We start from the raw sequence: 23626 nt of genomic DNA on the forward strand, positions 1-23626 counted from the left end.
TTCAATCATAAGTCTGTCAATTACACGTCTTGTCTCGTTCATTTAGCTTGCTAGAACAACCTCTCTGATTCACGGATTCTATCCTATTTTCGTTCTTGTAACGTCGTACGATGTCACCAACTCTACTTCGTGGTATATTCAAGAGACGAGCAATATACCTATTGGAGTCTCCCTTTTCTGACGAGAAATGACCAGCTGGTGCTCTCAAACGTTGTGTTACAACTTTTTCGCCGCTTTGGAAGTGTTACACTGCAAAGCCGATACCCATTCACACTCTCTAACCCGAAGACGAAAAATGAGTTTTATAGCCCTATACGATGTTCCTTCCTCCAATCCTATTGTTCTGTAAACCGGAGACACAGAAATAAGACCATCAAGTCACTTTCGTGGCCGAATATTAAAGTGGCAAGATATGAAGGCAGTTTATAGAAACATAGCAGTTAGTTAGTCATAGTTTACATTTAAAACTTTTACACATTATGAAATGGTACACGAGACATGATAGTTGTTTCGTGTCATCACTCACTAATTCGTATGTACTTATATTAATGCGCTCTTCGACATACACGACAATAATATGAGTGGCCGAATATTGAACTGAGTCTGTGTACATGCTCCTCCCAGCAGTTCTAGTGTCTAGCATTTTGTGTGCGCGGTATCGTTTCAATTCTCGGTGAGGGAATTTTGACATTTAACGCTTTATTGTTGTACGGATTTGAAGTTAAACTGTATTTTCACTTTTTATATAGCCTCGCTGCTGAAAATAAAAGCTAAACTTCAGCAACAAAATTATCCATCATAGAAACATCTTTCAAAATGACGGTTCATCATCTTCAAATATTCCAAATCCTAAGAATGAACTAGAAAATTTGTTACTTTTCACGAATATACTACCTCTTTCTTCCTGTGATACAAAACCTCTCGAGTGCAGGGCCTCGGGTCTACCTTGACCCACTCACCGAACGCCCTGAGTATTAAGTCACAAAATATACACTGTTGGCTATTAAAAATGCAACACCAAGAAGGGGGACAAGATAGCAGCGTCAAAGTTATCAGGCAAAGACCTGATGGTGAAAATAATTAAACTGATTATTCTCTATGACGCCTGATAACGTCACGACAGAGAAGCATGGTGGACAAAACGCCTGCAACGCAGTGATCCATCGAGGGGATGCACCCTTGGATATTATGCTGAAGTAAGGAAAAACTATCTTCGACACGATACCACAGCTCATCAAGTGTACCTGATGGAGTTCACAGGTGTAAGAGGAGTGCATTGATAAGATATGAGCAATAGGCGAGAAATCCAATTAACGCTCTGGCCAACAAAGCAGAAGAACACTGTGTCCAGCCAATAAGTATTCGACAGTGTGTACAATACGAGAGTGTTCATTAACCTGCTGGAATGTAGTCTCTGGCAAAAGATACACTAAAGGACCACAATCTGGTTCGACACCTCACCAATATAACATTTTCTGGTCCATACAAATGGTTGTGTAACTTAAGAATTCAGCTAGTTCCTCGTTTGGTGTCTAGTGTGATGTACTGCCGAGACACCGATTTAATATTAGGATGGCACCTAATGTGTCTACAATGCATAGAAAACACTGAAGATGTAAAACACAGCACAATTTGTAAAGACAAGTCTAAAATCGCTTTTTCTGTTAAATTACATTCGTTTGTCGAGAGCAAGAAAATCTGAAACAATCTCTGAAAGATGATGAGCCTTGGGATTTAAGCAAAGAAGAAGAAGAAAAAAGAAATATCCTATGAACACTAACTTTGAGATTTCTTAATAAAACTATAGTAAGAACATTTACTGAATCTTGAGGAAACTGGAGATTAACATGTTTGAAAATGTAGGGTCATTAACAAGTTTACTTTCCATGTACGTTTTCTCAAATATACGTAATTACCAGAATTGTGGAAACTTCATGTCAATCGGTTTTGGCTCAGATGGGAATATATCTTATAGAAAAAGAAAAAAAAATACATGTTGTGACCTACCTTGATACAAGTTCCTCATTTGCTTGAAAATCAATCTCTTTACACTCTAAGCATGTTTTCTGAACAAAATTTTATACTGTACATCTTTAATCTTGATCTTCAATCTTAATACGAGGCACTAAGTCCACCACTATTGGCTTTGTTTCTAACCGGTCTTCAAGGGAAAGATCTGTTGCATTCTGTTCAACATCACCTTTTGCTAAGGTTCTTCTGCTGCCTCTTAAATTATAGTTCACACACTTCAATTCCAATATATCTGTGCCAAACTTATATCTTGCTACGTGATATCCTTCAGCAAAGATAGCTTTGTCATTCTCAGTTGGTTGGCTGTTGATATTCTCATTAAACATTGGATTCTGTTTAGCGCTTCTTAGGTTATACTTTAACCTTTTCTGTTCCAAGACATTCACTTCATTGCCTAATCGAAAGACATAATACCTTTCATTTGTATTTATAGATTCTGTCCTTTTGGATACATGAAAGTTACTGTAGTTTTTATTAGAATGTTCTGCAGCTTTGCTACTTAGTGCACAGTTGTCTTTGAAAATATTATTATCGTCAAATTCATTCTCAGTTTTAATGATAGAAACACTGTTCAATTCATTAATTTGAGAAAACTGATGAGGTCCGTGTTTATTAGTTTCTCCAGCAATCATTACGTTATTTATTAGAGTTCCCTAAAATACAAAAGATAAAATCAATTAATAATGTGACAAAGGAATGTAGGGTAATTTCTCTTAATTCGTTTACTACAGATTAATGATCAAATAACATGTAATATAATTTACCAAACCAATTAATAATGTGACAAAGGAATGTAGGGTAATTTTTCTTAATTCGTTCACTATAGATTAATGATCAAATGACATGTAATATAATTTTGTACTTTCTATCCACGACATGCAATGACGTAAAAAGGAGTGGCAAACGGGGCTTTTGCCCGAGCGCCGAATTGGGGCGGGAGGGGGGGTCAAAACGTGGCAAATATTTATTTTCACTATGAGCAGGCACGTAATAGAGGAGAGGGTTCCGCACCTCCTTCGAAACCAGAAATGAAAAATACAGGTATTAAGGAAGAATAAACAAAAAGAAACGAGAAAAAGAAGAGTCAGAGTTTAAAAAAAAAAAAAAAAAAAGCTACAGCAAACTTTTCCTTACTCTTTCTTATGAAGAGATTTGTATTACTTGCAAAACGAAACGAAATGAAATCTTTACGAAATGAAAGTTTTACGTCCCACGATTATGCCGGTTTAGGCTAAAGAGACAGTGATGATGACAGATGAGTAAAATGGTGAAATGAAGAAAGTGGGTGGAAACGGAAGAACCACGAGAAAACTTACGAGCATGGTGTTTGTCCACCACAAGTCCACACGGCGCGAGCTGGTATCAAACCAGGGACCCCAAGCACAGGAGGTGAACGCTCTACCACTGAGCCACCGCGAGTATTACTTGCAATATATTTATGGTGGCGAATGAGAGGGATATTTTGGAAAAGTCAGGGAATTTGGAATTTCTAGAAAAGTTACGGAATTCTCAGAATTTCTGCTACTAGTCAGAGAAATTTCAAGGTTTTGAAACCATAGTAGCATTCTGTAACAGTGTAGACTTTTTTAATCATAATTTTTCGTCATCGCTTCTCTGCAGTATCAAACATGTAATTTCAGAAACAGTGTTCTACTGCTTCTTTAACTTGTCCTTTGCAACAGACAGTAGTTGACGGAATACATCTAGAAAAAATGTATGTGGCGTACGTAAAGTTGTATGTTACATTTGTAAATCCTGTAGTTTTTGGACTTAACTTACAGCATACGTATAATTGAAAACGCAAGTTTTATAATACTTTCCGTATAAGTGTTCTATCCGTACGTACTTTCCGTATGAAACATATAGGCGGTCAGGATCTCACATACAAATGGATGTATATAACATATAGCTGATGAAGGTAACATACATATATGTATGTAATACAAGGAAGATTCTTACATATCAGACATCCTGCAACAGCATGATGTAACATCTAAGGGCAGTGCGTACGTAGCATATGTATAACGTATGTTCCGTACTGATTTCTGTAGTAAGCAAGGGGATTCCGTATATTTGTACAATATACCGCTGTCCGGACAACGAATTTTTCTGTGTAATGAAAACAGACAGTTATGTGGAAAGGAAGTTCTGTTAACATTTGATTCAATAGAGAAAGGAACGCAGATATTGTAAAATATTTTACAAGACATTATTGGATATAATAGTTGATTCAAATCTTCTATAATAGTTGAGGTCATAATGAAAGGCAAATTGTTCTATTTGAATGAACAGAGGAAGGAACATACATATTGTAAAATCTTTTTCAATATTTTTTTTATATTCTTTTACTCGAGATTTCTTCATAACTTGTTATTAAAATAAATACTAACATACCCTCATTTCATTGTCCTAACAAACCAATATATGTTGGCAGCAAAATAGTTTACATTGATCAACCTCTGGTGTCATAACCACAGTATTGCATGTTATTCCTCGCCCCCCCCCCCCATTATGAAATGGTAGCTAAACGAACCAATATAGTATGTTGCCAGTAAAATAGTTTAGAATGATCGAGCCCCTGGTGTGATGACCACAGTATTTCATGTCACGGAACCCCCACCCCACCCTTTACGAAATCCTGGCTACATGCCAGGAAAATGAGTTTTAGCAAACTAAAGATCATAAAAGATTGCCTCAGAAACTTAACAGAACAACATAACTCACCAACCTTAGAGTCATATCCATATAGCATAAGTTAGTTTCAAAGCTATCTTTTGAAAACATTGTAAAAATATTTGCAGCCAAAAGAGCCCGCAAAGTTAAATTTTATTTCCAGCTTTTTGTTTTTATTTAACTTACATCAATTTAAGACATTTGCGAAGAAATATGCTAGTATAATACTCGAGACAACAGCTTGGCTGTTTGCCATAATTAAATATTCTATTCTAAAACAACAGACTGTTGATTCATTCTACACATATGCATATGCCGATATAATTCCAAAAACATTGTGATTTGCAGTTATTATCAGGGGCGTCATTTCAGACTTCCCTTGGGGGGGGGGCAAGAGCACCACCGACATAAGACGTTGACATTTTGTACTAGTATATTAGTAGACAATCGATTAAAGTATATGTATTCATCAAACTCTTGGGAGGGGGGGCAATTTCCCCCTCCTGCCCTCCCTAAATGACGCCCCTGGTTATTATCATAATATTATAATAATAGATCAAGCATACTACTCTCAGATTATTTGGTAATCAAATACTAATTAGTTTGGTGTTTTATCTTGTACCAAAAATTAAATTATGTACTGGAATTTTTGAAATCAAGCTTTACCATTTGAAGAAAAAAATGGAATAGGAGAATTACTGTGTGATGCCAATATCAGGCGTAATCAGGAAGTGTTTTGGTTTGGTTGGTCGGGGGGAGGGGGGGTTAGCCCTAATGCGACTTCTTGTCTTGGGAGACAACTAGCCTAGTTGCGTCGCTGACGACATGTCTCACATTTGGTATTTAAATAGATTCGAAAGTTTTGGTTAAGATACATGAATAATTTTTATGCTTTACATCTACCCACTCTTCTAGACAATCAATTATCTTGAAATTTAATGCCCCTTTCAGCACAGAGGCTATGTGAAACGTGGATCTACGAGTATAGCTTAGTGTGGGATCCGAACCACATAGGGTTCCTTCGGGAATCGACCCCGAGTCTCCTCTGTCAACTATATAGTCACGAGGGAACCCTGTTGAACCAGAGTATGTTTGCCCTCCCGGTGCTCATGCTCTGCTCTCTGAGAAATTATAAAGTAAATTCTGTTATCTTTGTAGCCTATGTATGAACTCATACTTCTGTAACGATAGCACTTCCTGATATTTTTAAATACCTGTTGATTTGTATTTTCAATGTCTCTCTTCAGAAATAATCAGAATTGTATGCTTTGTTATGTGTATTTTTACAAGAGTATTGCTTTTAACCGGAATGTCGTTAATAGTCATTTGTTCTTCCTCCCCAATCTACGACACTTTAAAAATATCTGAGAATTTTTAAAATTAGTTTCATGATCCTTGTTAACACCAGGACCATATGAGACGTAACAGTACCGCTTAATATGAAAACCAAACCAGGTGAGCTCTAACTGGAAATCGAAGAACGGACCCCGTCCATCAAAGAGGCGTGTGCTAGCTACTTGAGCAGAGGGAAAGACATGTGATAGCTTATTACTATTATTATTGGATCAAAAGATTCAATACGTATATATTTCCGTCGAAAAATTTCTCCTACTCCTTATATCTGGAGAACTACACACAGTGTAGCCAAACCCTAACTATCACTTAACTCAGTATGATGTGTTGGGACTGTTCATTCCGTAGAAAATGCGAAAACTCGATTTAGAGGCCGAAATAAATGGATCAATGCTGAAAGTATTTAGATCTATATGGAAGAAGTAAAAACATAGGCAGAATAAATTAAAGAGATGTCTGTTGTTAAACATTAGATTGATGTGATCAAAGTGTCCACCTGACATGTGCCACTTTCAGACAGGGCTGGATTAGTCTCGGTTCAGACGTGCAGAAAAGTCTGTTGTGGGCCCGCAACAGAAAACTCTGTTGCGGACTCGCGCGAGCCGGAAATACATTGGTTCTTATCATTCATGCCACACGTGCAGACTTTCCCGCACGACTCTGCTGCGGACCCGCAGGGGGCAAAAATTGAGTGGTGGGGACTGCTGGCTTGCAGCGAGTCCGCACAGATGTATCGGGTCGGAAAACCATTGCTGGCAATGGGTCAAGCCACACGTGCAGACTTTCCCGCGCCCGCAGAAATGGAAAGCGAAGAACTGAATGAACTATTCATTAACGAAATACAAAAATATCACGAGATATGGAATTTAAAGTGCAAAATGTATAGAGATAGAAATAAAAAACGGAATGCCTGGAATAAGGTGTGTTAAACCTTAGTGAGAAATTTAATGAAAAAACTGAAGAAGAAGAAAAACAGCATTGGTATGTATTATTATTACTTGTCAATGTAAAAATCTAATATTCATGTAGTATTTACATTTGATTTTCGTTTAGCGTCCCTTTCCAGCAGCGAGGCTATGAATACATTTTTTTGTGATAACAGTAGACAACAAATACGTTTGGAGAACAAGCCTTTATTCTTAATGCAGTTTCTTTGATGAGATTTTTTATCACTCACTCCGGAATGAACCGACTGTTTATAACGTACGTTGCATTATACTTCAGGTCGAGGTCACGTATTATATAGCCTCTGTGCTCAAAAGGGACGCTGAAGTCCAAAACAACCATCAACATAATAGCAAAACAGAAAGAAAGAAAAAAAAACATCGTTTTTCGGCTGACAATTGTTGTCTTTATTTATTAATGTACGGTACTAATTTAAAAAAAAATCAATAGAGTTAACACGAAAATTGTTGAACATCAGGGTACTCATGTGGTTAAAAAAATAAGAAGCATGCTCGAGATGTAACAGAAATATTTTTGTTTCTCGTACAGTTGATAATATTGTGCACGTCGTTGCTATTCTAGAGATAACAACTGAATGTTTTCTTACATAAAGAACAACTTAAATAAAGTTATCTTGCCATGGAACTCTACCTATGTCGCTTACAAAATAATCAGCCCATATGTTTCTGCTTCCGTTTGCTGCATTGTCTCCTTGTGGTGTGCTACACGTATTGGGGATTTCCAGGGGTGTCATTTAGGGAGGGCAGGGAGGGGCAATTGCTCCCTGAGTTTGAGATTTCTATAGATTTTATCAATAAAATAGTAGTAAATCAATGAAATACGCGAAATTTTACTTTTATCAAGGGGTTTTGCCCCCCCTAAGCAAAATCTAGTGTTGACACGAGACGAGACGAGACTTCAGGCTGTCTCGTCTCGCCTCGTGTCTCGTCTCGAAAAAATGGGCTCGTCCCGTCTCGAGAGGTTCTGTCCCGTCTCGTCTCGTCTCGTTTGTCTCGTTTTCTCTCGTCTTGTCTCGTAAAAAATATAGCAGCATACCATGGGAACGAAAGTAAAATGTAGCAGGCTGCACCATGCTAATCAAGATACAACTAAGTTACAAGTATTACCCAGAACACACAAGACAAGAAATGTCACGGTAGCTACACCGTGAAGCCTTCACCTCTAGTGTATGTGGTAGTCGGTTCGATCTCGGGTAGTGCCATGTGAGCTTTGTGATGGACAAACATTGAATGTGTGTGGGGACCGCGGTGGCTCAGTGGTAGAGCGTTCACCTCTGGTGCTTGGGGTCTCGGGTTCGATCCCAGCCCCGCCAAGTGAACTTTGTGGTGGACAAACACCGTGTGCGTGTGTTTTCTCGGGGTTCTCCCGTTTCCTCACACTTTCTTCATTCCACCATTTCATTCATTACTCATCACTGTCTCTTTTAGCCTAACCGGCATAAACGTGGGACGTAAAATTCAAAGATTTCATTTCATTTCATTTTTCGAATGTGTGTGTTTTCTCGAAGTTGTCTAGTATCCTAACACTTTCTTCATTCCACTAATTTTCCCATCATCATCCGTTGCCTAAAGGTCTTAAAAATTAATTCAAATAAGCTCACAAGGCAAGTACAAATAGTTTACAAGATAATATATCTCTGCTGTTAGTTGTCTGAGGCTTCTCGACCCCTGGCTTTTTTTAATTTACATTCTGAAACATTGAAATTTGTTTCACCAGTTTCAATACATGAATATACAGCAAATTGCTCATAGGTACATCGAAGATGAAGACACTAATGCCAAATAATGTTTACACGACAAGCAAAGTTCGATGTAAAGGTGTCACCATCCCCGACACTATCGTATACTATCAGCCCACTTGCTTTATAGTGTCTGTATATATATATATATATATATATATATATATATATATATATATATATATATATATATAGAGAGAGAGAGAGAGAGAGATGGAAAGATATATAGAGAGATAGATATATGTATGTACACTTTGATTTCATATATTCCAGCATTTAGGTTTCACAGTGTTAACCCATAACAATCCAAAAACTACTTTCCATTTTAGCATGTTTAGATTTGTTGCTATTATTTTTTTTTTTTTTAAAAAAAAGCTCGGAACCAAATAATTTTATTGAGTAATGGAAAGTATTTGGTTGAAATTTTATATGTTACTGCACAGTAAGCTCTAGATAAAGTTCCATAGTAATGGGAGCTGAACGACACATCGGACGAAAGAATGCTTGGGGCCAGTCTTCACCTCCATGGTTCAAATCTGTTCCCATAACCGCGGGGTGTGTGCTACTATGTGGTGGTTGCCCCGTTTGTGTAAAAAAAACTCATGACAGTACACCCAGATTAGCTAGTGTCTAAAAAAAAGTTGATTTTTGGGTGGCCATTTTGGATTAAAGTTTCTTATATTGCCGTGATCTATTCGCAATCATACAACGTACATCTTCATACCAAGCCGAGCGGTCTGCGGCGATAGACCATGGCTTGAAGGCCCCGGGTTGAGTCCCAGAAGGGTCATGTGTATGGATTTAACAGCATTTGTTTTTTGGTATTGTGTCAGGGGGGAAATCGTACGGGATAAAAGGATTTCAGTCTGATAAAATTGGGGAGAATATCCTTCCCAGGATACTTTCATGGGAGTAAGGAATTAGTAAAAATATAGGATATACATTTTATAGCAGGTTTAAAAATATGGTTCGGGTATCCTATTTCTTTTCTGTTAATTATGTTCTTCAATGTTCGAATTTTGATCATTCTTATGATATTTTCTGCTTTCAACGGAGTTCCATGAATATTATACCAAATGTTCTTTAAACTTATCAAGTTCCAGAGGTTTTATATGCCTGTGAGAAACCATTTCTGAAGATAATTCAGGTCCCAATGAATATTATTCACTTGGAAAGGTAAGTATTCCTCTCCTCTCAACATGGAAGCAGAGGGCAATTTCGCACTCTGGCCAGATCAAACATTTCCGCGTAACAAAACGAGGGTCCCCCTGTAAAACCTCTTCACCTAAAGTGTTATTGTTAGTATCATAAATTTGCTGAAAGCAAACAATTTGAAGGGTTCGTCGTGCTTTCTTTGTTCTTCGCCCGCCTTCCAAACGAAGAGGTGAATTTTACAACATGACTGCTGTATAATAAGCGAGCGATTGGTAAAATGGTAAAAGTGTGTTTTTATGTGTATGTGTGTGTGTGTGTGTCAGAGAGAGAGAGAGAGAGAGAGAGAGAAGACAAAATTTTAGTTGTAAGATGACATACTTCAATTGCCGTTTTGGTTCATATAGCAAAAAGAATACCGCCACCAGAGAATAAACACAAGTGTAGTCCTGTTATCGTCCGCCATCTCAGCCAGAACTTTCAACTACAGCCTGTAATGAGTGTAGACCTTACCCAATTTTCAAATAGGACATATGGTGGTGGTAGTCCGGTTTCTTGACCTTGTAAAAATCTTCCCTGTCTTTGATTTTGTATGTCATCATTCCAGCCAGAAACAAAAAAATGAGAATTCGTCAGTTTACAGCAAGGGGAATTGGGGACAAGACATTAAGGATGATATTCCTGGAAGCTCATGTATCACGATTGTTTCATTGAATAGACAGAGGACACTTTTCTATGAAGGCTTTTTAACATGTTTTCTCACAAAGGGGATTTTCCTTTTGCAATCTATATGACCACTGGCAATTTCAATCTTGACCATTCTCGCCAGCGTTTTCATTTTCGAGACACGAGACGAGACGAGACATTTCACGAGACGTCCCGTCTCGTCTCGTGTCTCGTCTCGTTTTCAAGACGGGACAAGTAGTCTGTCTCGTCTCGTGTCTCGTGTAAAAGGGTCCTGTCCCGTCTCGTGTCTCGTGTCTCGTCTCGTTTACGAGACGAGACGAGACACGAGAAATGTCTCGTCTCGTGGCAACACTAGCAAAATCTGAAATGACGCTCCTGGGGATTTCCTCAAAACCTTCTATCGTTAAATGTCACAATAATAGAAATGTTTCCTTTTTCTCACCTTAGAAATGGATTATTCGGAAACACTAAATCCATTATTTTTATATAAGAGTTTACATTAAGAATTTCACATCTCCAATCTAAGCGAGTCCTCATATTGAACACTTTCTCAATATATAACGCGAAATGTCACTACTATAGAAATGAAATGAAATCCTTGAGTTTTACGTCGCACGCGTATACTAGGCAGGCTAAAGAAAATAATGATGATAATGGTAAATGAATGAAATGGTGGAATGAATAAAGTGGGAGGAATCGGGAGAACCCCGAGAAAACTCACGCACACGGTGCTTCTTGCATCACAAAGCCCACTTGACGCAAGCTGGGATCGAACCAGAGGTGAACACTCTATCACTGAGCCACCGGACCCCACTACTATAGAAATCCCCCATCTCCCCTTCAAGAGAAAATTTTCAAAGACGCTGAAACCTGTGCTCCATTATTTTTATTATGAGTTTACATGCCGAATTTTACATCTCAAACTGAAGCGAATCCTCACATTCGGTAATTTGTGAATAAATAAAGGGAAATTTTACTATTATTGAAACACCCCCTCTTGAGCGGGATATTAGGGAAGTCTCAAATAAATGTTTCATTTTTAATTTAAAGTCACCAACTATGTCAAAAAATCAAAATTAGTTACGCAATTGTTAAACTACGCCAGTGGCCGCTAATAACATCTAAAAATGTCTATGAATAGGCCTCTGAATGTTTAACTTTCTGTGCTCTTACAAACGATAATTAGTTAACATAATTAACTTACCTTAATGTAACAGCCAGAGCTCATCCGTGGCTAAGCGGTTAGCGTACGCGCCTTTGGCGTGGGAGGGACGGGTTTGATTCCCGTCGGGAGCTCATGTGGTTCGGATTCCACGTTAATTAGTAGGTCCACGTCTCATATAGCATCGCTGCTGAACGGGACGTTAAACTCAAAATCAACTCATTAATGTAACAGCCAACATTTCAGTTGGTGGTATCGCAAGTCTCATGAAAGTATCTTCTGCTTTAATTTTATCACTTATTTTCGATAAGAGTTCATCAAATAAAGTGATGCTCATGCAAAAATAATTAAAGAACTTTTCTTTGTCATTGCGCAAATCGATAAACATGGAAGAGAATTCACCTTTAAGCAGCCGTGAGCTTACGTACGGATGAATCCAGTATCATCTCTGTTTCTTCCTTAGGATTTTACTGGCTAAGTGTACAAAAACAGCACGTTTTCTTCTTTCAATTTCCATCTTCATTCAACTGCAACTGAAAATAAAATGAGCTGTTTTCTATGTCTATGTGAAGTGGTTGGGCTGAGACGCCCGCACGAGTCTGCAGCGAGTCTGTTCCACGTCTGTTCCCGTGTCATATAGCCTCGCTGCTGAAAGGGATACTAAACTCAAAATCAACTCAACTTCACATCGCCTGTGGGCGAGAGATGGAGAGAGAGAGAGTAGGTGGTGCGTCGAAGTGGGTCAAGTCATGTTGATCCACGACCCGCTGAATCACTTGTCCAACGACCGAATGACCCACTCAATCCGTGACGCTGGCCACTATAGTTCAGCTGTTAGTGTTATGCTACCGTTTTTGTCCTATGGTGATGTATGTCGCTTCTATTCCAATGCAACTGCATAACCACTAACAGTAAAGCCCCCCTCTAACAAGACATAATGCATGAGCTATGTTTATACAGGGTGTTTCAAAACAACATCGACAACGCCTGTTAGGTGATTCCTGACACCAAACCATAGACAAGAAGCATAGACCAACCTGGGTGCAAAAATGCTTTCTCTCGGAGTTATAGGCTGCCGAAAACACGAAAAAATGAACTTTAAAGGCCTACAGCTCCAAAACTATGGAACCTACGGTAGTCGGGTCAAGACTTCACTTAGGAACAAGTATATGACTTATCCAAATATCCATGTATCAGAATCATGCGGTGCTTCGACAACACTTTTTATAGAGGTAGTTGATGAGTACTTCAAATTATATGCCCGTAGCCAAGCTCCCTGCATAAAAATTGTTGCGTGAGTATCTTAGGATTCTGAAACATGGATTTGTAGATAGGCCACGTGATAGTTTAAAACTGAAGTCTTGACCCGACAACGGTACGTCCTATACTATTGGAGCTATCGACCTTTAAAGTTCATTCTTTCATATTTTCCGCAGCCTATAACTCCGAAAGGAAGCATTTGTGCACCCAGGTTGGTCTATGTTTTTTTCTCTTATCTTGGTGTCAGGAATCACCTCCCAAACGTTGTCGGTGTTGTTTTGAAACACCCTCTACACTTACTCTCTTTGGTCAAAATATTTGTGGCCACTGTACCACCATGAGCAAAATAAATGACGCGTCTCTTTATTTTGAAGTTTTTTGAAAATATCTCCGTTTTCTTTATATGTTCGAAATTTCGGAAGGTTTCCCCAGCAGGACAGGTTAATAACAAACCCGTTTTTAATATTTGTGTTAGATATTAGCTTAAAATAAAGAAATTAGAAGCAAAAAACATTAAATCGACAGAAATCTCGAGAATTACCAACTCTGCTAAAGTGGGAAATTTTCAAGAACACGAGGGAATTCTGCATTTCAACACGAAGCAGCGACATCTATGTCATTGAGAGAAATGTGGATTAAATCTACAAACTAAACTTTTAACGAATATTTCTAGTATGTCTTATTATATGCATTATCTGCAAACTCCAAATATATGAATATATGCTAAGTATTAACATAAAGATAGAGCAAATAGTGGAAATTATCTATGGAAAAGGACGAATTGGTAGGACGATCGTAATGAAATATCGTCTTTACCGGAACAGGCTCAGTTCACGTAAAAAGCAAATAGCTCAGTTAGTTAAAGCAACTAGTCTGTATGCTGAAGGTAGCGGGTTCGATCCCATGGAAATGCCTTTGTCATTTTTATCACTACACTACGGTTATTTTATTTATTTTCTTATGTGGGAAAGAATCAAATTGTAACGTATGTGTAAAACTCATGACGATACCAAAAAAAGAAAAAATGCCGTTGTCGCACTTGCATTAGCGTCCCTAATTTTGTTTGCAAACAGTTTCGTAATTATTTCCCCTGTGCTCACTGCTCACCATATCCTCGCTGGCGCATAACGAATGTTTCCCAGTAAATGTTAATTCTAATTTGGAGAATTTTATAAAGTTTCACAATATTTCTCACTAGACAGTCTTCTATCTACGTGTTTGGATATTTTGATAACAGATGTCCCTATTAAATGTTTAATATTCCCTAGATGTTTAATTACGGAAAAGTTTTACAATGTATTTGTATTGAATTGAAATTGTTTTGAATTTACTACATAAGGTAAGTAGACCCAAGGAGGAGAACTCAAGTAATTGATATTCTACGTAAAAGCAACCTATTGTAGAATGATGATGCTTCTTACCTTCAGCACATAATCTTTACGTTAGAGAGTCAGACAGAGAAAAATCCTGTTTTTCCTCCTCTATGACCACCCATCTTAAACCTCTACATATCATTGTTCGTCTCACAAAATTTCGGTGCTCCAAAAACATTCAAATAATAATAATAATAATAATAATAATAATAATAATAATAATAATAATAATAATAATAATAATAATAATAATAATAATAATAATAATAATAATAATCCTGAATATGCCATCCTTACATAATGTAAGGATATCTTAGTTTCCTAGTTTAAATCTTAAATATCTTAGTTTAAAATGCTTTCTTTAGTACTTATTTGAGCAACCATGTAGGAGGGGGTACGACTTTTTATTTTGCCCTTCTCATTTCAGTACCCTTCCAACAGAAAGTAATTTTTGATAAGCAGGACAGACAAAATGAATAAGAAATATATTTACAGCATCCTCTCCCCTTTCATGATTGGAATATCACGTAATATTTTTTATTCTACGAAAGATGGCCCTGTGCGGTTAGGGGTAGGTAACTAAAAAAATACCTAATATATAGCGCCCCTTGATTGTAATATTACCGCTTCTTTATTTGTACGAGGGAGCCCCTACACAATCAAGGGTGACAAAAAGAATAGGAAGAGTATCTATTGATTCCAGTGGTGGATCCGGCACGAACTCCTGGGGGAGGGGAGGGGAAGTGAAACATTCTTTTGATGATGTGAAGCTGTCACAAATTACCACTTAACTAAACTAAACAATAGTGGGGGGAACCGGAATCCAGTCAGTTTAAATTGATGTAAAAGTTTAATTTTTGGCTTCATATTAAAGTTTTGGTTTCAAATGAGAATTTCAGTCCAAGTGGTCAATGATCAAATCTCGTGGGGCTCTTCAGTGTAGGCTAATACGGCCCCCTTATGAGAAAAGGCAAAATTATTAACATGTTTATAACTTTCGAATTTTTCGTCTATTTTAAAGAAATATTTTGCTTCGTATTAAAGTGTTGGTTCCAAATGACAAATTCAGTCCGAGTGGACAATGATCAAATCTCCGGGGGGGTGGCTCTTCAGTACAGGGGGCTACGGCTCCCTTATGGGAAAAGGCAAAAATATGAAAATGCTTATAACTTCCGAATTTTCCGTCTATTTTAAAGAAATTATTGGCTTCATATTAAAGTCTTGGCTTCAAATGACAATTTCAGTCCGTGTGGACAATGATCAAATCTCGGAGGGCTCTTCGGTGTAGGGGTTCCGGCTTCTTTATGGGACAAGATTCACGTAGTTGATATTGCAAAATTGTTTTATATATATAAGTGGAAACTTGCACCATTTGGTTAATTTTACCTCTTATGTTTTGCAGATTCATATTCCAAGCAATAGTTACTCCGCAGAGCTAAAAGAAGGCACTTACTAGTTTCATTAAAATGAAATGTCTTTTATGAGAGGAGCAGACGAACGAACAGGCACCCAAACGTTGGTTGAGTCGTACGGTTGAAACTCGTTAAGCTCGTTTCAATTATTATTATTATTATTATTATTATTATTATTATTATTATTATTATTATTATTATTATTATTATTATTATTATTATTATTATTATTAAAGCTTTTTGCTCCTAATTTAGTTATTTTACTTTATTATTTAACGAATATATTGAAAATTGTCAGAGACACGTATGCAGTAATTTATTTCGGGAGGGGTCCGACTTCAATATTAGGATAAATTATAATAAAATTTTAAAAGATAATCCCCAAAATTAGGCTAAATTTACAGAAAAGTTGGGGTTTCAGAGGGGGTCCGGACCCCCTGGACCCACCCCTAAATGCGTCCTTGTTTGTCAGTAACATTTCCTCATTTTGAAACCCTCAAAAACTTCGGATAGACTATATAAAGGAAAACGAGTTATTTTCGATAAAATATCACTTCAAGGAGACGCGACAGTTTTATTGCACATGGTGGTATCCAACGTTCACAAGGGCAAGAATTCTTCCCTTTTATTCTTTTGCTATTGTGCTGTATCGAAAGGTCAGGTTTGTAACATATTACTCCTACGAACAAGCATGACTGGCAGATATGAATACTGAACACAACTCCAGAGAGATGCATGCTGAACTTACGCTTTGGTGATTTGCCCTCAAGGTCAATCGAGTGGTAATTCAGTTCCGTCTCTGTTCTTAAGCCATGTTCGTATTACTTCGAACAGTTTTGATAATGAAAAGCATGCCTCTTAATATAACAGACTTCTTTCGCGTAAGAAATCGAAACTCAGTTGGTCAGAGCAACTAGTCTGTAAGAATTAGATTGTTAGTTAGTTAGGAGCCCAGTACGAGTAAGGGTTTTTATTACTATTGTTTTTATGTTTTTTATGTGAGGAAAAATCAAATTGTGACATCCCGATATCAAATGTATTTGATTAGGTAGCTTTGTCTTAGCTAAACTTTAAACATCAGTAACTGTCGAAATTATTTCACTAACCGATCACTTACTGAACATTTCAAACACGTCAAACCAGTGGCATAACATGAAGGTTAACCTCTCCTCCGCAGTCCTTAGTTATGCGTCCGTACTTTCACGGGCGGACTAAGGGCCGGGCGACTGCCCGGGGCGCCAGAGAAAGAGGGGCACCAAAACGAGCCTCAAAAAGTAAATTTTATAATGTGCTTTCTACTGACGTTTTTGGTTTATATTCTTGTAAAGTAGTGGCAATTATATGATCTTTTTCCATTTCACTATGGAAGAAGAGAGTTTCATAGTACTAAGGCGGCTGTATCGAAAAATTGAGAGATGGCATGTAGAATAAAGAGTGCCGGGAATTAAGTATTGTTTGTTTGAGTTTAGCGTTCCACGGTTATGCCTTAATGGGCAAGGGAGATGTGGATACTAATTATAGTGGAATCCGAACCACTTTTATCGTTCAACAGTAATCCACCGGGAATTGGACCCGGTACCACAGAAGGCAGGCGTGCTAGCCACTAGACCAGGGGGGGTGGAGTTGGTATTGTTTATAGCGGGCCATATTCTTTGTGCAGTTTTCCTAGGTAAGGATTTCTTTTCGAAAATGAGTTTAAAACAGGGGCGTCATTTAGGGAGGGCAGGGAAGGGCATTTGCCCCCCCTGAGTTTGAGATGTATATAGATTTTATCATTAGAATAGTAGTAAATCAGTGAAAAACGCGAAATTTTACTTATATCAAGAGGTCTTGTCCCCCCCCAAAGCAAAATCTGAAATGACACTCCTGGTTTAAACTATTAAAAACACTATGATAAAATGTAAAATATAGGCTACTACTAGGGGAAGGGCGCCAAAAAGTCACTTTGCCCGTGTGAAAATTTGGCCTGCTCCGCCCCTGCGTACTTTCTGTATACTTTTTGGCCTTGCAGCTTGTGCGGTCCCCACGCCACATTGTTGCGGGGGCGCTATTTACGCGTACCCTTCGAACGTAATTCAATAACGGTTTAAGAAATTCTACCATCAGCGTGGAAACGGGAATATATTTTTCTAATAGTCCCACAGAACTTTCACTCAGAACGCCAGATGCAATTTTTCAGAGTGGGCTCTGGCTAAGTAGAAGGAAGATCTGTTTCCTAAGTAAGTTCCTTTCAGAAAGTTTGCTATTTCTTTAACAGTGATGTAAATAAACATACTCATCATTATTAGCTCGACATCAAACCATCCTGGACAAATCCCTCTAGAACAATGATCGGCAAAAGTTATTCTGCCTAATTTTATAAGCGACTCAAGGGTGAAACACTTGTTAACGAAAGCAATGTTGTGTATATACTGCCTTGTTTCTGACAAAATATAAAGTCTTTTGTAATCTTTAGACACTTTTCCTACTCTACAATAGGTTGCTTTTACGTAGAATATCTATTACTTGAGCTCTCCTCCTTCGGGCAACTTTGCTTATGTAGTAAATTCAAAACAATTTCAATTTAAGAGAAATATTTATAGAGAAAATGAAACATTTAATAGGGAAATCTGTTATCAAAATATCCAAACACGTAGATAGAAGACTATGTAGTGAGAAATTGTGAAACTATAAAATTCTCCAAATTAGAATTAACATTTACTGGAAAACATTCGTTATGCATCAGTGAGCACAGGGGAAATAATTACGAATGTGTTTGCAAACAAAAATTAGAGACACTAATGCAAATGCGACGATATTTTCTCTCTCTCTCTCTCTTTTATTTTATTTATTTATTTATTTATTTATTTTTTTTGGTATCGTCATGAGTTTTACAGATATGTTACAATTTGATTCTTTCCCAAATAAAAAATAAATAAAATAACCTTAGTGATAAAAATGACAACAGTCCTTCACGGGATTCGAACCGTCTACCTTCGGTATACAAACTCGTTGCTTTATCTAACTGAGCTATTTGCTTTCTTACGTAAGCTGAACCTGTTCTACAGTAAAGACGATTTTTCATTACGATTGGGCTAACAATTCGTCTTTTTCCATAGGTAATTTCCACTATTTGCACTATCTATACGTTAATACTTAGCATAGATTCATATATTTGGAGTTCGCTGATAATGCATACAATAAAACATACTAGAAATATTTCGTTAAAATTTTCGTTTGTAGATCTAATCCACGCTTCTCCCACTGACATAGATGTCGCTGCTTCGTGTTGAACTGCAGAATTCCCTCGTGTTCTTGAAAATTTCCCAGTTTAGCAGAGTTGGTAATTCTCGAGATTTCTGTCGATTTAATGTTTTTTGCTTCTAATTTCTTTATTTTAAGCTAATATCTAACACAAATATTAAAAACGGGTTTGTTATTAATCTGTCCTGCTGGGAAAACCTTCCGAGATTTCGAACATATAAAGAAAACGGAGATATTTTCAAAAACCTTCAAAATAAAGAGACGCGTCATTTATTTTGCTCATGGTAGTACATAAATCACTATGCGAGTATTAATAACAATATGTCATAACTGGGCTCCGGATTCTTAGGTTCGAACCTATTTTATTCCTGTACAGTGAATGCAAAAAATTCGTGTTTTCTTTACATTTCAAGTTGCTATAAGTAGAACTATATTAGTTTTATAGGACCTAAAATGTCCTAATTGGGGGGTTAGGACCTAAAAAATCCTAAATTAGGTTTTAGAACCTATAACGTCCTAAATGATTCTTTATAGTTATTTTTAACTTGAAAAATACTTTCAAACACGTAATCAATCGTCAACGACATAATTTCATCTGTAAAGAAGGTTTTCTTGAAAGCTCCTAACAGAGTGGCTACGTTCAAGGATATGCTTCCAAACACACCACTGCCACCACAGCCCGTTGTGTCCCGTTGGGGAACGTGGCTCTCAGCAGCACTGTACTATGCAGATAATTTTGAAAGCATTGTTCAGGTCATCGATTCGCTCGACGAAATTGAAGCCGCTTCAATCACGTCTGCAAAAAAAGCACTGAAGTCACAATTTGCTGTACAACAACTACTTGTAAGTTACATTAAAGCCAACTTTCTCATCTGCCTCAAGCCATCACTGAATTGGAGAAGAAGTCTCTTTCACTAACAGAAGCTCTTCAAATTCTTCAAGAAGTGAAAGAGAAAAAAGTACCTGGGGAAGTTGGAACAAAAATTGCGAAATTGGAGGCGGTTTTGAAACGCAGTCCTGATTTCACACAGATACAACTAGTGGGCCAAATTCTTCGTGGAGACAATGTCCAAGAAAATTTGCTATGGAATCCCGAGGAATTAGCCAGTATGAAATATGCGCCTCTTACGTCGTGTGATGTGGAACACAATTTTTCTGCATTCAAGAGAATTTTGTCAGACGACAGGAAAAAGTTCACAACAGAAAATCTTGCCAAATATTTGGTTGTTCAGTGCCATTACAGAGAGTGAAGTGACCCCTTTTTGCGCTATAGAAAACATGAAAAGTGCCGGAAAAACAATATTTGAACATTCGTATTTCCTCAGTGTATCGTTAGAAAAGTGAAGTGATATTTGTGGTGTTGTATAAAATTTCAAATATAAGAAAACTGACAAAAAAACTACTACTACTACTACAATAGCACGACAGGCCATACATATGTTAAACTATATTTCAGCTATCAAAAAAAAAGTCCAAGATAAGAAGAGTTTTATTATTATTATTACGCCAAAAACTGGTTAACATAAAGCTTACTAAATTAAGGTTACCATTTAAGTATGAAATAGCTAACAAAGTGTTTAAAGTGTAGTAATACGGTGTATTTTGTTTTCAGTAATATAACGCTAAAAATCCTAAACGGTGTTTTTAAAAACCTATAAAATCCTAAAATGCACTTTATAAAATCCTAATTTGAATTTTTTGCGACCTAAAAATCCGAAGCCTAGTCATAACTATAATCTCATTATATATATATATATATATATATATATATATATATATATATATATATATATATATATATATATATATATATATATATAATCACGTATTCCGCCATTAATGGCAGGCCACTTGCCACAACTGAGAAGCCCCCACGCTCCACAGTTCCCTGACTTTAGTTATAGTATCTTGGATATAGATGCCTAGATGCCCCATTGAGTGAAGACACCTCTGCTCGAATTGTTCAAGGTCTGTGACTCGTGGTCAGAGGACTTGCCATACGCGTGAAAGGGTACACAGTCTTAAGTAAATATATGTTGAAGTTGCATCGGAGAAAGAAGCTGCTTTTGTTCAGGCCTGTTCACAAAACTAAGTTACTCATATTTCAGTGTCTATAATTTTCAAAAGTGAAACGTAGTAATGCTCTTGGCGGTAGTTATATAGAAGTACATGAATAAAACATAATTGCTTAAGAACTTTAGTCTTTTACAAACACTAATGTGCTTTATTGTGTTTTTGCATCCATGAGTATGTCAAGTGATCGACTGGGGCATCTTTGCTTCAAAATTGGGAAAGTTGCCTCAGTCAAATCGAAGCAAAGATGCCCCACTTTATAACATTAAATGTTTAAGATTTCTGTTCGAGACAAATAGTTTATGACGTTTTAGAAGGATTTGTACGTTCGTTATGTTTTAAACATGTTTGGTTTGAAAAAAATGAAATGAAATCTTTAAGTTTTACGTCCCACGGTTATGTCGGTTAGGCTAAAGGAGACGGTGATGATGAGAGATGAGTGAAATGGTGGAATAAAGAAAGTGGGAGGATACGGGAGAACCCCAAGAAAACCCATGAGCACGGTGCTTGTCCACTACAAAGTTCACACGGCGCGACCTGGGATCGAACCAGGGACCCCAAGCACCGAAGGTGAACGCTCTACCACTGAGCCACCGCGCCAGCATGTTTGGTTTGAATATGAAACTCTAATTGTTCGCTCAGAAGCAAACAAGAAATTTCCGTTTGGAGCAAGGGCTTGGTCTCCTGGCTGGGTTGATGCTTTCAATGATGTAATATTCTATTTATACATTTATACACTTTTTTCTTTTCACTCCTTACGTGATCAATATTGGATTGAATGAACTTCACATAATGTATATGACACTAGTTGGCTAGCAAGCTGAATCAAAAGAATGTGCATAGATTGAGCTTTACGCCGTTTATACGAGCTGAATATGTATGAGGGTTGTTCAAAATACTGAAAAAAAAATCCTTGGGCGAGGGGTCCTGCAACACACTTGATTTGTCACAACTTCCGTTATCTGGTTGAATTATTTTGAACATGTAAATCTCTGGGTGAATCAAATATCCCTTCATTGCAAAATGAAGAGCATTTCCACTGATAAATCAGATATCATCATAGGTGTACCAGGGTTATAGCTAGCAAGTTGTTACAAGGGGAGGCATTACTTTTTCAGGGAGCAGGTTTTCACATATTAAAAGAAAGTCGTCCTCACCTCTGGTCTAGTTGGTAGTACGTGTTCCTTTGGTGCACGAAGTCTCAGGTTCAATTCCCGGTGTGAACGTCTTGGAAAATTTGAACGATTACAGTGGTTTGGATTTAAACTGTAGGTTCACTGCATGTCACTGCATTAATTTTGATTGCAAGAATCCAAGTTTGAATAAAATGAACAAACGATAATAATACGTAAGGAACACAGTTATTTTTTCCTTTTATATATTTATCCACTGTTTACAAACGTATTTAGAAAATATACGTGGAGAATACTTGTCATATTGTTGAAAATTTTCTTTATAATTAGATATATAGTTAGTAGAAATTAAAGTTAGTAATATTAGAGGCACAAAAGCATAGTTGCCTGGCTGTTTCTCTGATGTTTCTGAACAAATTTTGAAAAATTGTGAAACTGGAGCATCTTTCCCCCACATGCATGCCGAAGATGCCACACTTGAAGGTTTTTTAAATGGTTTGTTTTAAGGTCTTAAATTTACTGAAATAAGATTATCTTTCGAGATATTACAAACAAGGCATGACTCTTCTAATTGATCATAAATTCAACAACCTCACCTCAATTGCAGGAGTGAAAAATGGGTAATAATGAAAAAGTGGGTCATCTTTACCTAAGTTACTCTAATACTTTCTATTTACGTGTACTCACTTCTGTTCCTTGTGTATGAGAATAAAATCTATTACGAGTGAGGACAATGTACACAAGGAATTCAAAAACCCAAAGAATTGTAACTAAAAGAAAATAATATGTTTCCTTGTCAGATACTTAAAAAATAAATATACTTACCTATTTGTTTTTGATTCCTTTCCTGTGAAGATGAAGAAGATCTTTTAGATTAGTATTCATTAACAAAAAGTCAAACTATAACCTTGTTTAGCAATGAATAAAACGTCACATGCTGCTAAGAACTTGCTGAGATGCTATACAAAGGAACAGGAAGAGGAGGATGCTTCCGTGCTCGCTCAGCAGATTTCAGTATCTTCGTTACCAATGTTGCTATCCTCAGCCCATGCTAGAAGACCTACTATTAAGATATGTTTATCTTAGTAATAGGGAGGCATTCCGAACGATATAAACAGACTTTCCTTCCATTTGCTAGATCCGCTGGCGGTTCCACGGGGAGAGCGGTGGAGGCAAAAACTGCTTTTTAATAGAGTTATATAAAAAAAAATATTGCAGTACTTAATTTTAATTTCATTCATTATTTTAATTCTGTATTTCAAGCTTACATAAATCATCTAGGAAGCGATACATAGCTCCAAACACCCTTTCTGGATTCACTAGAGGCGGGGACTGCATACCAAAAACGTCAGTCCAGTACCATATTCAAT

General features: G+C 37.1%; 1 protein-coding gene across 2 annotated transcripts in view; it reads right to left on the reverse strand.

Moving 5' to 3' along the window:
- LOC145689963 (uncharacterized) overlaps window positions 1-23273 on the reverse strand; it is a 149260-nt gene extending 125987 nt beyond the window's left edge. The window contains exons 1-2 of one of the 2 annotated variants that reach the window (XR_014132130.1): window positions 23082-23273; window positions 2008-2684 (exon numbers count right to left, since the gene is read on the reverse strand). The gene's annotated coding sequence lies outside the window, so the exon portion shown is untranslated. The remainder of the gene's footprint in view (window positions 1-2007; window positions 2685-23081) is intronic. The other variant, XM_081764352.1, reaches the window with a different exon arrangement.
- Window positions 23274-23626: the final 353 nt, after the last annotated feature.

Source organism: Thermobia domestica, chromosome 7, assembly GCF_964235325.1.
Source record: "Thermobia domestica chromosome 7, izTheDome1.hap1.1, whole genome shotgun sequence".
Lineage (NCBI taxonomy): Eukaryota > Metazoa > Arthropoda > Insecta > Zygentoma > Lepismatidae > Thermobia > Thermobia domestica.